The sequence below is a fragment of the Rhinopithecus bieti genome, unplaced genomic scaffold (assembly GCF_001698545.2).
Source record: "Rhinopithecus bieti isolate Rb0 unplaced genomic scaffold, ASM169854v2 scaffold_1014, whole genome shotgun sequence".
Classification (NCBI taxonomy): Eukaryota; Metazoa; Chordata; class Mammalia; order Primates; family Cercopithecidae; genus Rhinopithecus; species Rhinopithecus bieti.
Genome location: NW_016803499.1, coordinates 2,032,914 through 2,048,829, shown reverse-complemented (window position 1 = coordinate 2,048,829; position 15,916 = coordinate 2,032,914). Strand labels below are relative to the sequence as shown.

At 41.4% G+C, this 15,916-nt stretch overlaps 1 protein-coding gene across 16 annotated transcripts in view; it reads right to left on the bottom strand.

Moving 5' to 3' along the window:
* PPP6R3 (protein phosphatase 6 regulatory subunit 3) overlaps positions 1 to 15,916 on the bottom strand; it is a 160,045-nt gene that overhangs the window by 90,728 nt on the left and 53,401 nt on the right. For 15 of the 16 annotated variants that reach the window (XM_017886714.1, XM_017886723.1, XM_017886738.1 and 12 more), the window contains one exon: positions 11,104 to 11,254. The exons of the other annotated variant lie outside the window; for it this stretch is intronic. The gene's annotated coding sequence lies outside the window, so the exon portion shown is untranslated. The remainder of the gene's footprint in view (positions 1 to 11,103; positions 11,255 to 15,916) is intronic. 16 annotated transcript variants of the gene reach the window in all.

The window sequence follows — 15,916 nt, the reverse complement described above, 5'->3', positions numbered from 1 at the left end:
AAAAAAAAAAAAAAACAGAATATATCCAACAGGGTTATATTATTTCTTTCGGTACTAAGTCTTCCAAATCCAATGTGTATTTTATGCTCACAGTACCTCTCAATTTGAACCAGCCACATTTCAGATGCTCAAGAGTCACACATGGCCAATGGCTGCTGTACTAGACAGCCCCGCTCTAATGACATTATGATTCAAAGTCTCTCTCAGCGCTGAAACAGCCCCCCATCTCCTTCCACAGCTACAATCACTAACGATGTTTTCCACATAAGGGCCAAAGTGGGGTAGGTAAGAAGAGGTGATAGGCCATGTTTTCCTCTCTTTTTTTTTTTTTTTTTTGAGACGGAGTCTCGCTCTGTCGCCCAGGCTGGAGTGCAGTGGACAGATCTCAGCTCACTGCAAGCTCCACCTTCCGGGTTTACGCCATTCTCCTGCCTCAGCCTCCCGAGTAGCTGGGACTACAGGCGCCCACCACCTCGCCCGGCTAGTTTTTTGTATTTTTTTAGTAGAGACGGGGTTTCACCGTGTTAGCCAGGATGGTCTCAATCTCCTGACCTCATGATCCGCCCGTCTCGGCCTCCCAAAGTGCTGGGATTTACAGGCTTGAGCCACCACGCCCGGCCCCTCTTTTCCTCTCTTTTAAAACAGAAATATACAAGTGAAATCATGTATATTCTTGAAATGAAGGCAGACATTCTTCAACTCAAAAAAAGCAGATCACAAGAAAACGAGAACTGTTTTGTAGCCTCTAATATCTAGAAACATTTATACCAATAACAAGAAAGTTTTCAAATCCTTCATCTTGAAATAATGCAAAGAGCTAGATCTTTCATCGAGAGGCACAGGTGGGTCATCGCTGGTTTAGACTTAAGGAGCCAAATTTAAAAACAGATGCACACCAGCTGGGCACGGTGGCTCACACCTGTAATCCCAGCACTCTGGGCAGCTGAAGTGGGTGGATCATAAGGTCAGGAGTTCAAGACCAGGCTGGCCAAGATGGTGAAACTCCATCTCTACTAAAAATACAAAAGTTAGCCGGGCGCAGTGGCAGGCATTTGTAATCCCAGCTACTCAGGAGGCTGAGGCAGGAGAATCGCTTGAACCCGGTCGGCAGAGGCTGCAGTGGGCCGAGATCGTGCCATTGTACTCCAGCCTGGGTGACAGAGTGAGACTCCATCTGAAAAACACACACACACACACACACACACACACACACACACACACACAAACAAGTATATATCTCTGAGAATTGATTTCATTTTATAAGCTAGTTCAAAATATATTTTCAGAAGAAGGAGCAATGTCCAGGCCATTCAAAAATGTTGGGAAACAAAGATATTTGATTAGTGTGTACAAGAAACTAGAATTCTCACTCAACCTCAAGAAAACAGACCTCACGGCATCCCTTGATTATTCCATAAGCAGCAGACGCGTTTACACCGAACCTCTGGCCAAGTTTATAAGCAGGCTGGGGAACTGAATGTACTGAACAACCAAGCTGAGGCAAGGCTGTTCGTACTGGCTCATCTACTGATGCAGTGTCCAGACACCTGGAGGCTGAGGACTTCCTTCTAGGCTTGGATTCACATATGCAGGAAGCTTAGTTGAACAGTGCCTGACAAGATCCAAATGTAAAACTGCTGGGCTCCAGGAGGGTTTGGTGATTGCTTCCAGGCATGCTAAAAGCTGCATGCCACTAAGAAAGGGCCAGGGAGGAAAGTGTCTATTAACAGGAAAAAGTAGAGTCACTCCGACTGAGGTTATCTCCTAGTGTTGCAAGTTAATGAGAAACTCTTCCCCCTGACAGCAAAGCTCAAAAAGCCCAGGGAAATTTTCACAAGAAGGGGCAGAAACATGGAACACAAAGGAGTAAAAGCTGCTGGTCTTTAAAAGCAGCTCTCACTAACTTCTAAGAAAAAAGACCACAAAACACAGAAAGTTCACGCAGTAGCTGTTTCTCCATTCTTAGTAAAGGTGTCAATTTCATAAAGGTGCAGCCCCCTAGACACACAAATTAAATCAAATATCAGGTGCAGACTAGAGTCAATATATTTCTTTAGAGAAGAGGGCAATACAAACTCAAACCCAGTTTTATTGTATCTCTGCAACTGCTTCTTCCAAAGAAGGTGTCAAAAGCAATCAGCTTCCTACCATCCAGGTATTCCAGAATCTTTTCCAGTTCTAACTTGAAACTGCTTTGATATTTCAAGCTTTTCTTTGAGAATAAATAAAGGAATCACATCCATTTAATATGCTATAGTAATCAACAGGTATTAAAGTATTAATATGAATTACGCTAAGGAATATAGGAGTAGTATGACAGATGGTCCCTAAAGCCTTGAAAAATACAATAAAATTGAGAACAGAGAAAACAGAGAAAGGAAGGCATACATTTCAACCTTCTTCCACAGAAAGGTAGCTCGAGGGAGGACAGCCTGGCCAAAAAAGAGCTCATTATATGTCAAGCCTAAGTTGAGCCTCAAAATACTGTATGGAGCATTTAGCAGGTGATGAATGGAGCTGCATAACATATTCCAGGCCAGGCGACACCTCCCTGAAAGCAGTGAACAGGAAGACCCAGTAGCTTCAAGAGTCACAGCAGGGAGAAGACCCTAAGGACAACAAGAAGGAGCCTTTGGGTAGGTGGTAGGATTAGGTTGGCAACACAAGGCCAGATCACAAAGGGCTGTGTGTGAACGCACTGTGCAGACTTGCTGCAGAAGCAGACAGACCAATGAGTTTTAACTGAGGGAAGTGTGCATTAAAATATCTACAGCAGAAATTAAACAAAGTATTTTAATAACATACAAAAACAATTCTGAACAGAAGCAGACATTGGAAGTGATGTGGAGATGACAATGATGCTGTGGTTAGTACACTCTCAACAGAGTTCATATCTCCTACAAAGGTGAAGAGAGAGGGAAGAGGACAAACCTCTTTTGAATATGGCTTAAATGTGGGACAAGAAAGGAAGGGGATTAAGACGCATGAGGTGGGGCACTGGAAAGATTGCCCACCGTGCTAAGACAGACACTGGAGTCTGCAAGAGCAGATCTAGAGTGTGAATGCGTAACTGTCAACAGCGTGAAAGACAGATTGGAGGGGTGAGCCTAATGAAGAGGGCCCACCAGGGCAGAAGATGGTGCCTTGCAATGGCTTCTATGCTCAAAGCCAAGGCACCCGCTATGAGATTTCACACGAAATGACCATTATTCCTCTAACGCCACCAGCATTCTGCCTCCTCCAAGTCTAATTTCCACTTTTTCTTCATTCTGGAGCTGTACTTTGGTATCAAATGATACAAATTTATACTTGCCTTTAGAATTCTAAGCTGTCTGGGAAATACACAACCCTCAGAAGGCAAATGCCTATATATAACCTGTACTAACTCCAAATACACTGCTAGGATGCTAACAGCAAGACAAGATGTACAACCTTATCACTCACTTCGCTTTTATATTTAAAAAGTCAACCACCAACCAAAAAATCCAGTCTTACTTTTGTCAACTAGTTCAAATTAAAGTAACTACAGTAACATGTTCCTCTACAAATTCTCATTATGAAAGTTTGAATGTACAGGAATTTCTGTGCCTATTTTCCACAATTTCAAAAACTTCAGTCCAAGTATATGCAAAGCACGGGTTATTTATACTAAGAACAAGTTCTGCTGAAGTGAGACTGAGGGGTTGTGTGGGGAAAGGCAAGTAAAGAGGATGGCACAAGGGTAGTCGAGTTTTTGCCAGGAGTCTTCTTAAGAGACCAAGGAAACCGAGGAGAGGTAAGGAATACCCAGCTGGATCCAGATGCACGTGTGCATGCTGGAGGTGAGGATGTGTGAATACAGGTAAGACGGTATGATAAAAGTCAACGTTAGCCAGGCCCAGTGGCTCACATCTGTAATCTCAGCACTTTGTGGCGTATGGTGGTAGGTGGATCACTTCAGTCCACGAGTTCAAGACAAGCCCAGGCAACAAAGGGAGATCTTGTCTCCACCATAGAAAGTACAAAAAATTAGTCGGGCATGGTGGTGCACACCTGTAGTCCTAGTTACTCAGGAGGCTGAGGTGGAAGGATAACTTGAGCCTGGGAAGCAGAGATCACGCCACTGCACTCCAGCCTGGCTGATAGAGTAAGACCCCGTCTCAAAATTTTTTTAAAAATTTTAAGTCAAAGGCAAATCAGTAAATTCTCATGGGCCCTAGAAAGGTTTCCCATCTGAAGCATCCAAGATTCTTGGAATCTCTGAAACTGGGTAGGATTCCAAGAGCAAACAAATGAGTCAAACATCAGAAAGGAAGCAACAGGTTACTGGAGGAGAGCAGGAAACATGGCTATGATTGGCATGGCTATTTGCAACAACACAAAAAGTTTTTAAGTCTCCAAAACTGAAAAGATACGAGGTGGCCCTCAGCAAATGAAAAATGGTGAACTGCTTGGCTAGAAAAGGAATTCCATACTAATGTGGTGAAGGGAAAACTTGGAAAATTCAAGTCAGTGAAGTTTAATTAAGTGAAATCCAGTTATGTGCCATTTATGACTCACCCAACCTGAGGTAAGTGACAATGGTCATTTATTATTTAAATATCTTACAGACAATGTACCCAAAGAAAATGGCCTTTCCTAATCCAGTAGAAATTCAGGAGCACACTGAGATGCTTTTGGCAAATGGTCAAAAGGAAGCAGTCTTCAGATTAAGAAAAGAGCTATCAAATTTATTTTGTGGTTATAACCAATTCCACAATGAAAGACAGAATTGGCAACTTGGTCACAAAAAAATCTTTTAAAAACCAGTTTCTTAAAATTTTAGCTATTATCGTCAACCTTCCTTCCCTAGCAAACTTTGATCAGACTGTATATAATCCTTAAGTATTCAGGGCTATCTCAACAGCCTCAGAAAAGCAGCAATAAACTGTTAACATTCAGGAAGTTATTTCTTTTGTAAATGTTTTACAGTATGCAACTTAATGTGCAAGAAAAGTTAAAGTAGATTCGTAGACTACTGAGACTGCTCAGGAATAAAAGCTCAACAGGGAATGGTCTTTATAGCTCCTTATGAAAAACAACCTTCAGGCCGGGCGCGGTGGCTCAAGCCTGTAATCCCAGCACTTTGGGAGGCGGAGACAGGCGGATCATGAGGTCAGGAGTTCGAGACCATCCTGGCTACGGTGAAACCCCATCTCTACTAAAAAATACAAAAAGCTAGCCGGGTGAGGTGGCGGGCGCCTGTAGTCCCAGCTACTCGGGAGGCTGAGGCAGGAGAATGGCGTAAACCCGGGATGCGGAGCTTGCAGTGAGCTGAGATCCGGCCACTGCACTCCAGCCCGGGCGACAGCGAGACTCGGTCTCAAAAAAAAAAAGAAAAACAATCTTCAATCTTCAATCTCTCCTAGCTATTCCACAATTACATTAACTGTCTGGACACTGCAACTTTATATAAAGGTGGAAACATAATTATTAACAGCAGCTACCAATTATTAGGTGCCTACCACACTGCCAGACTCTGGGCTTCATGCTTTTAGATACAAGATACTCTATACCTTCATGGTTTTGTTCTCATTTTGCAGATGGAAAAACTAAAATTTTGAGAGGTCAAATGACTTACTACTAAAGACCAGAGCTAGTAAACATGCTAGCAGAATACAAACCCAGGTATGCCTAGCTCCAAAGTGTGCACTCTTCCTAGTCAAAGCAGCAGTCATCAAGAGCATGACCCCAGCCCAGCTCAGCTGTGTGTGACGTCAGCTTGTAGAAGGCAGCAACAGCAGGTCATTCTTGCAATCCAATGGCTCTCTGGACAAATTCATGAAGAGGAACCATGTGTCTCTGTGCACAGGGTGGAGAATCACCTCCCAGACAAGATAGTTGGGCATTCAGCCTAAAGAGTGCTAGTGGTGGCTCTGGACAAGCTCAGCTCTTGTGGCCAGAGGCTCTGATGACATGGATTCGCAGGATGCCACAGGCTTGCCAAAATGCACAGAAAACACAAAGCTAAGAGGAAGAGCTAACGCTGGGCAAGTCAGCAGTCACACTGTTTGACACAACGAATCAAGAAAAATTTATTTAACATGAATGAATATAAAGTCCTTTTCAGACAAAAACTGAAAAACAAGATGGGAAGGCGGCCAGGGAGAAGAAAACTGCTGAAGTGAAGAAAAGAAACAAAAAAGTCCAAAGATTTCAGCTGATTATAAGTCCAATAGAAAGTTCTAATATTATGATGTAACTAATAAGCAAAGAAATCTCAGAATATAGTAATAGATAAACAATGTCTGGGACCAGAGGAGAAACTAATTCCACTGTGGCCTGCCCTGAGCATATCACATCACACCAGGAAATAGCAGATCCTGTTCTGAAGGAAAACGAAGAGTCTGGCAACCACAAGGCCTCCAAAGAGATGGTCAGGGCAGCAGAAAGGCTCACTACTTGGAGGGATAAAGTAACTACCTCTGAATATATTTAAAAGCTTAGAAGAAAAGACCTGCCTTGTATTGTACCCAAGGATGAAATAAGAACCAGTAAGTAAAAAGTGCAAATTATCTGCAAGCAGTAGAAGCAAAACTTGCTAAAGATGAGGGCTGTGCCTGCATGCGAGGCCCGTCAAATGGAGGTGCCCTGGCAAAGCCTGGATGATTTTCTATAAGAACAAAAGGAGTTTCTGCTCTGGACAGGAAAGTTGTACTAAATGATTAACATGCTGTTTTATAAATCTCTTCCCAAAATCTATTGGATATAAAAGGTACAATACATGGCTACATTTGGGCTGACATGGAGCTCCAGTAAGAAAATAGAAAAGATTATGCAACCTTCCAGATGCTTAGTGGGTTGAACCCCACGCATTCTTCACTGCTCTGGAAACTCTAGTAACACAACAAAATAAAGGACAAAGGAGAAAAAAGGAAATGACAGCCAAGAACGCCAACAAATTCATGAAAAGACAAAAAAGTTAAACAATTTAGGAAGTCCAATATTCAAATAAAAGAAGTTTTAGAATAACATATTATAATATATCACCCACCTCTTGGCCAAGGGAAAAAAAAAGGTCGGGGGTGGTGGGGGTAGGGCACGGGTAGGAAACAGAAGAAAGCAATTTTCCCGGAGCTTAACAAATGCGGCTCTCCTTAGGGCCTGCACAGGCCAACAGAATGAGTGCTGCGACAGACCTTCCCAATGTACTGAGTGTGGTTCCATGGTAGCAGAAATGAAGAATCTAAACCTTCCAGGGATGGGCGCGGAGGAGGGGACTCACAAAACAACACAAAAAAAGGACCATAACTTAGTATCAATTATTGAAACCAACATTTTCAGACATGGAAGGTCTGACGGATCTATTCACACTTTCTCAGGTAGCTACTGGAGAATGTTCTTCACCAAAACATGACAACAAATGAAACAGAAATAGGAGACATCAAGAGACAGACAACTCCCAGAAGACAGGTGAGGAGAAACATCAGCAACTACGGAGAAGGTCAAGTGCAACCAGTACAGAGGAAGGCATGAGGCAGAGGGTTTGGAAAAAGTGAGTCCAAGAAAGAGACACAGCTGACTGCCAGATGTATCTGACCACACTGAAGAGAATTTTGCAAATTTTGTTAGGGATTTCGGGAATAATTAACCAAAATACACATACCTTTAATACTGACTTTATCCAAAAGGTGAAGGAGGGAAGGAGCTATCCATGTAAGAACTAAAACCTCCTCTTCATAATTAGAAGACAAGTAGATTAGAAACAGCTACATACAGGCAAATTATTTAGAAATGTGGAAATAAGAGAAAACAGCTAAGAGATGAAGGTGGCAGTCCCAAATGAGTAATTCAAAGATGAGAAAGATGGAACAATTGCTATCTTTTGCTATAAACCTTGCAATATACCTCTGACTTTTTAGCCTCCGTGAAGTCTTCATGAAAGAACTACAGGCAGAATATTTCCAAAGAAGTTGAGAAAAGACAACCTACAGTAGAATCTGATAGGACATGCTACAACTGATTATGGTTGTGTATAGAACAATAAAGGGCGTAGTTCAACAAACTTAGAAAACTTGTAAAAATTTAAGGTGTTTAAAGCTTAGTTATTCTTTGATTATTCGCCAGCAGGCATTTGGAGACTTTTGAAATCCATCACCTGTTACTGAACCAGTAGCACCAACAGTAAACTTCATTCACTCATGGACTTAACCATCCTGGCTTGCCCTCTGACACAGCAGCTTGATGTGGTAAAGTTTTATTGTGATTTTTTGAGCACAGGGCAAAGAATGAAATTTTTCTGAACAAGAAGAACAGCTGTGAATGACAATTACTGAACACTAGACAGCTGTAGAAATCTGCCTTTGCTGAAGTCTCAATGGCTGACATGTGAATCATCTACTACATTAATGTCATTTAAACAACTTTCTCTGGTTGATAAGGAAGGTCAAGCTGCTTCATACACTTCCTGTAGGGGATGAGCTCTCCATTCCCATAAAAAATTGGCAGTGGACATGTTTTCTGAGCTGAAACTACAGTTACATAGCATTTTGCAGACCTTGATGCAAAGGCAAAGGAAATCTCCATATTTCAAAATCCATTTAGGTGTGCAATTAAGGAGCTTTCACCTAAACTATAATTAGAAATGATTAATTTACTACGTAATGACATGCTAAAAAGTAAGTATCAAGAGAAGAATCCAAGAGAATTCTACATATGCCTTCCAAATAACGAATATACTCAACTGAAGTAATATGCTTGGGGACTGATAGAGAATGTGGGAGTACCTACCTGTGTAAAAAGACATTTCCAAAGATGAAAAATGTTAAAACCTTGCTGCAGATCAATATTAATAGATTAGATGTACCTTTGCAATAGATTTTGATGAGAACAACTCTAACTTTAAAGACCAATTAGGTGAAATATTATCCCCCTAGAAAAAAGAATTCCAGTCTTCTCACTAGTAAGAGAGCTGTATTACAGAAAACTGAATTCAATTATTACATTTTGAATCTCATCAATAACAAAGCCTGTGAAAATTTGTTGTGTCTCTTGGTATATAAATACCTTCATAAAATCCTCTTTTTTGCCTCTTCACCCACAAAACCTAAAATATTTATTATCTGGCGTTTGCAATAAATGCTTTGTTTGCCAGTCCCTGGTCTAAAATGCCCTATACCCACAGTGCTGTTCCTCTCCAGGAACCCTCGTAACCACCTGGTATTGATTCTAGGACTCCTGCAGACTGTGAAGGGTTCACTCTAGTGTGGGGACAGCATGCTGACGAGCAGAGATGTGTAAAAGAAGGAGGAGGAGGAATAACTAAAGGTAAGAAATTGTTCCACAAGCTGCCAAAGCGAAGAATCTCTATCAGCAAAGGAAAACAAAATAAACAACAAGGAGGGAGAAAGGGAAAGTCCCAAAAATATTATCCTGAGAAATGCCTCTGACATTTTAGCTCCTACCACCAAACAATTAATGATACCTATATTTTGTGAAAAGTACTAAAGACACAAAGAAGTTAAAGCTGCTCACTCACAAAATACTTAAAACGTAGTTAAAGAGAAAAAAATAATTCTAAAATAACTTCATTGAGATGCTCTGAGAGTTCACAAAGGAGTGACCACAAGGGAACTGGAATAATCCAAGGTGGTTTGACAGAAAAGGCAGGAAGAAAGCTGAGCCCCAGAAGACGTGAATTCAAATACAAAGAACAACAATAAAACTCTATGAGGCCAGGTGCGGTGGCTCAGGCCTGTAATACCAGCACTGTGGGAGGCCTAGACAGGTGGATCACTTGAGGCCAGGAGTTCCAGACCAGCCTGGCCAACATAGTGAGACTCTGTCTCTACTAAAAATACAAAAATTAGCCAGGCATGGTGGTGTGCGCCTGTAATCCCAGCTACCCAGGAGGCCAAGACAGGAGAATTGCTTGAACCCAGGAGGTGGAGGTTGCAGTGAGTCGAGATCGCACCACTGCACTCTGGCCTGGGCGATGGAGCAAGACCCTATCTCAAAAAACAAACAAACAAAAAACTCTATAAGACAAGGAGCCACAAGGTGAATGAATACTTGCAGAGAATTCTCCACATGGGATTCAGGCAGAAGAATATGGAGGTGAAGTTGAGGAAATCCTAAGTTGTGTACAAGAATCTGAATATCGGGGGCAAGAATAGGACGTCACTGTTTAAGTGCAAGGGGAACTGCAAGGGTTGAGTAGGACTGTTCTTCAGGGGCTAGGGCTGAGGAGACATCATATGCAAAGTAGTATTTTAGATGCCTATGAAACATCCACCTGGCAGTTAGAAGCACAGATCCCTCACAGCAAAACCACCATAGGATCTCCCCAGGCAACAAAGTCTGACCTAGCTTTGCAGCCGTGGAAACAAAAAGAAAAAGACAGTTGCAAGAGTCAAGAGTAGAATCAACAGGCCCTGGTAAATCACTGCTCATCAGGATGAAAACAAAGCCAAGTAAAAAGTGACTAAAATTTCAAGTCTTAGAGCTAGCACCAGTTCAGGAAGGTAGATGATTAAATGATTTTTGTCTACCTTCTAGAGATACAATGGGGACAAATGAAATTTGATGAACTATGCTTGCATGTCCCCCAAAAGGAACTACTGTGCCACTTCTGCCACGTCCTAGTAAGTGTCAACTGGGCCAGAAGTCTAATATGCAAATTCAATCTCTAATCTTTATAAAAAGTTCTAAAGTGATAGAGATTAGGACTCTGAAAGACACAAGTGACTGACCAGAAGTCAAATGTCCTCTCGCTGGTATAAAACAAAAACAAACACAAAGAGAGCGCCCCAGTGCCCTGGAAGTAGTGGCCTGGGTGGCGACTCTTTCTCTGCATGCTGCTACTTCAGCTTACTAGGCCTGGCTGGTCTTTGGCGCCCCTCTCAATAACCCCCTGTAAACTTAGAATCCCTTGAGTTCTGCAGATTTAAGATATACCAAAGCAGACTAAAGAGGGTGTCATTTAACTTCCTAAAAATACCACAGTACCACAGAACCATACTGCACCTAGCTCAGAGAGACTGGTCTCCACCTGGTTTGCTACGACTCCAGGGTCTCACAACAGAACCATAGCTTTCCTTGATGTCATTAATGGAAGGAAACTCCTGCTAATCGTAATGTTCTTACCTTTCAAAACAAGTTTAAAAATTAAAAGAAATGTTTTCTTCTTGGTGGCTCCTTGCCCATTACAGGTTATCCTGGTAACAGTTTTCCTCCAATTTACCGCATTAGCAGTTTAGCAGGAATAAAGTGGGATATGGATATGAAACAAGCTCTCCTGTAAAAGAAAAGAAAAAAAGCAGATAATCACATTTAGTGATAGCTGCCATTAAAGCATACTGGGTCAGGGTCTTGGGTCACACAGAACTATACCACAGGGAATTGAAAAGTTCTAGTTAATCATTAAAATTTTTCTCTACGAACATAAGAAAAAAGGCACTGTCAGCTCTCTACCTTAGCTTTTATCCTACATTACAGTTTCCTACATTAGAGCTTTTATCCTACTTTACAGTAGTTCAGAAGTAAATATAGATGTCATAATAGCACTATCAATGAGTGAAGAAGAAAAATACATATTCTCACCTTTGTCTTCTGAAAACATCAATTCTATTCTTATCCAACATAGGGTCCACTATAAAGGCACCACACTTTAAAACACTAAAATTTTACAATTTCCTTCCTTTAAATGTCCTCTAGCAGTCCACTTAATACGTTTAATAATAATGTCAGGAAGCATGACATTAAGATCACTGAAGTTCTAGCTATACTCAAATCTCTAATGTCAATTAACCAAACACCGCACATGAAAAGGATAGAAATGATCTTCCAAGGCACGCACTTCATATATAGCTTAATATTGCGGAAAAAGACTTAAACTGTGGACATTGAATTAATTAGAATTCTTCTAAGTAGTGAAGCCTGACAGAGCCAAAAAGAAAAAAAAAACAGAAATCTTCTAAGAATGCAATCTACAAGGCATCTCCAAAACAATGCTGTTCATCTAACGTCTTTCCCCCATAAAACTCATACTACATTGTGATATCAACATTTTTCCTCAAGTAAGATAAGAAATAATGTTAAACATTTGTTAAAACAAAATCAATCAACAAAATAACAGTAACAAGCCTAGGTGCAAATTAAAATGAGCATATTTAATTTTAAAATAAAATATTTTACCAGTTAGGTGGTTTTGAATATACACTGCAAAAGTATAATCATCCAAATTTTTGCTTAAAATGAGAACAGACCATGTGGCTGTGCTGCTGGAGTCCTTAGACAAAACAGAAAGGTCCTCTATGGCAAATCCCTCTTCCCTCCAATTTAGGATGTGTATCACATCTAAAGTCCTATTTCCTTAATTTCCTCTCATCTGAAACAGTTCAACGTTTTTTTCCATTCATTTCACTGACATCTTTGAAGAATATGGGTTATGTGTTTCTGGCAGTAGTACTACATAAATGAAGCTTTGTTTCTCCCGGAGCATCACAGAAAGAGACACGATGATGTCAATTTGCCCCATTATTGGTGATAATTTCAATCACTTGGTTAAAATTATATTTGCCAGATTTCTTCACTGTAAAGTGAGTGTTTTCCTTAGTAATTAATTCACAATCTACAGAACAATACTTAGAGACTATGTTTTTAGAACGTTCATCCAGTAATTTTAGTGCCAACTGGCAACTCTTGTCTGAATCAACTGATACTCAGTTATGAAAATGATGAGGTTTTTGAGGCAGTCTGTCGTTCCTCCTGGCATTCAAACTTCAGTGAGGGATGCTCGCTCCCTTCTTCCCACTTATTTTTTTTTTTTTTGGAGACAGAGTCTCGCTCTGTCACCCAGGCTACAGTGCAGTGGCGTGATCTCGACTCACTGCAAGCTCCGCCTTCTGGGTTCACACCATTCTCCTGCCTCAGCCTCCCCAGTAGCTGAACTACAGGCGCCTCACTGCAAGCTCCGCCTCCCAGGTTCACGCCATTCTCCCGCCTCAGCTTCCCAAGTAGCTGGGACTACAGGCGCCCGCCACCATGCCCGGCTAAGTTTTTGTATTTTTAGTAGAGATGGGGTTTCACCGTGGTCTGGATCTCCTGACCTCATGATCCGCCTGCCTAGGCCTCCCAAAGTGCTGGGATTATAGGCGTGAGCCAACGCGCCCAGCCCTTTCCCACTTATTTTTTCCTTATGTCATCAGTATGGACTCACAGATTCGTATTTTACTAACTTTTATTGTTTTTTTGAAGACAGGGTCTTACTCTCTCACCCAGGCTGGAGTGCAGTGGTGCGATCTCAGCTCACTGCAACCTCCACCTCCTGGGCTCAAGTGATCCTCCTGCCTCAGCCTCCTGAATAGCTGCGATTACAAGCATCACCATCATGCCTGCTTAATTTTTATATTCTTTATAGAGACGGGATTTCACCATGTTGGCCAGGCTGGTCTCAAAACTCCTGACCTCAAGTGATCCGTCTGCCTTGGCCTCCCAAAGTTCCAGGATTACAGGTGTGAGCCACTGTGCCTGGCCAATTAACATCATTATTCACTCTGATGTTCAAATTGTTCCACATTTGGCCAGTGGGATGCTCTTGTGTGCTTTTCATAGTTCTCAAGCACTTCCTCATTTCCTCATGTAACATGTTCTGGATCTGTCTTATGCATTCTCTGTTAGACTATGAAATCTGCCACTTCTCCAAAGAGTCTTGGTTCCTTTTAGTGGGGGATGTAATTTAGAAATGAAGGTCTGAGAGCAAAGTACGTTCAATGATACTGGGGCTGGCACTTCCTCTGTCCTTTTATAGTGAACAAAGCTGGGAAGGAATGTCAATTTCATATGTTCCAACTCTGTTGTGTATCCCTGACTTTTAAATATGAATAAAAATCAAGGATTACCAGACACCTCCAGAAAGCCTCTACCATAAAAAGTAGCAAAACAAACAGAAAAATGCAAGTTAAGAGGAAAAGACAATCAGAAAACAGGAAAGAAAATTGAAAGCCTAAAATGGAACATTTTAGCAACATTTTCCAACATCCAACCCACAGGGTAGGTTCTTAAAAAAAAAAAAAGAAAGAGAGAGAACAAAAAACAGAAGGGAGGAAATCAGATAAATAATTCCCAAAAATGTTCCTGAAAACAGACCCACACCAAGGAACATTACTATTAAACTGCATGACCCTGGCACAAAGAAGAGCCTGGGTCTTCTACAACCAAAAATATGAATCGTTTCAGATTTCTCAAGAACAGAAAACAAAAAAGTAAAGTAACACAACACACCCATTAGGATGGCTACTATAGGGAAAGAAGAAAAAAAAAAAAAAAACAGGAAATAAGTGTCCATAAAGACGTGGAGAAACTGGAACTCTTGCGCACCACTGGTGGGAATGTAAAATGGTACAAGCAGCTATGGAAAAACCGTATGTTCATTCCTCAAAAAATTAAAAATAGAATTACTATATGAACCAGCACGTCCACTTCTGGTTCTACACTCAAAAGAACTGAAGGCAGGGTCTTGAAAAGACACTTGTGTACCATGTTCACGGCAGCATTCCTCGCAACAGCTAAAACATGGAAGTAACCCAAGTGTCCATCAACAGACGAATGGGCAGGTGAAGTATGGCAGAGATGGAGCATCCCTGTCAAAAATGCTTGAGACCAGAAGTATTTCAGATTTCCATTTTTTTGCATTTTTAAATATTTGCATATACATAACGAGATATCTTGGGATAGGGCCCAAATCTAAACATATAATTAAGTTGTGTTTAAAGTATACTTTATACATATATCCTAAAGGTAATTTTACACGATATTTTAAATAAACTGTGTATTGTGTGTCTATATTTTAACTGCAGCCAGTCACATGAGGTCACGTGTTGTACGAGGTCAGGTGTGGAATCTTCTACTTGTGGCATTGTGTCGGCACTCAAAAAGTTTCAGACTTTGAAGCATTTCGAATTTTCCAATTAGGGATGCTTAACCTGTACATACATGCAAAGGAATATTACTCAGTCTTAAAAAGGAAATTTTGATATATGCTACGATGTGGATGAACCATAAAAACGTGCCGAGTAAAATAAACCAGTCACAAAATGACAAAATGTCTTTTGATAAAGGAACAAGACTATGTAATTCCAACTTATTGGAGGTACTCAGAATAGTCAAAATCAGAGCCAGAAAGCAGAATAGGAGATGGAGGATGGTGATGACTGTACAATGTTATGAAGGTATACTATTAAACCATACACTTAAAATGGCTAAGATGGTAAATTTTGTTAGATGTATTTTATTACAATAAAAAAATGATGAGGCAATGTCTAAAGAATTCTGAAGAGATGCGTTCTGGCTGAATGTCTGTTCCCCCTCTCTTCCATTCATATGTTGAAGTCCTAACTCCCAGCATTGTTATATTTGGAGAAAGAAAGTAATTACAGTTAAATGGGGTCATAAGGGTGGGGCCCTGATTCCACAGGATTAGCGTCCTTATGAGGCACCACATGCACATGAACCCAAGGAAAGGCCATGTTGAGACAGTCTGGGCCATAATCTCGAAAGACACAATCTTGAATGCCACAATCCCGAATGCTGAATGCTCATCTGCAGTGGATTCCAATTATTGACTGGATAACTTTGTGAACATTAGAATTCTGGGCATGTTGGCCGGGCGTGGGGGCTCACATCTGTAATCCCAGCACTTTGAGAGGCCGAGACGGGCGGATCATGAGGTCAGGAGATCGAGACCATCCTGGTGAACACGGTGAAACCTCGTCTCTACTGAAATACAAAAAAATTAGCTGGGCGTGGTGGCGGGTGCCTGTAGTCCCAGCTACTCGGGGGGGGACTGAGGCAGGAGAATGGCATGAACCCGGGAGGCGGAGCTTGCATTGAGCCGAGATCGCACCACTGCACTCCAGCCTGGGCGACAGCGACAGAGCGAGACTCTGTCTCAAAAAAA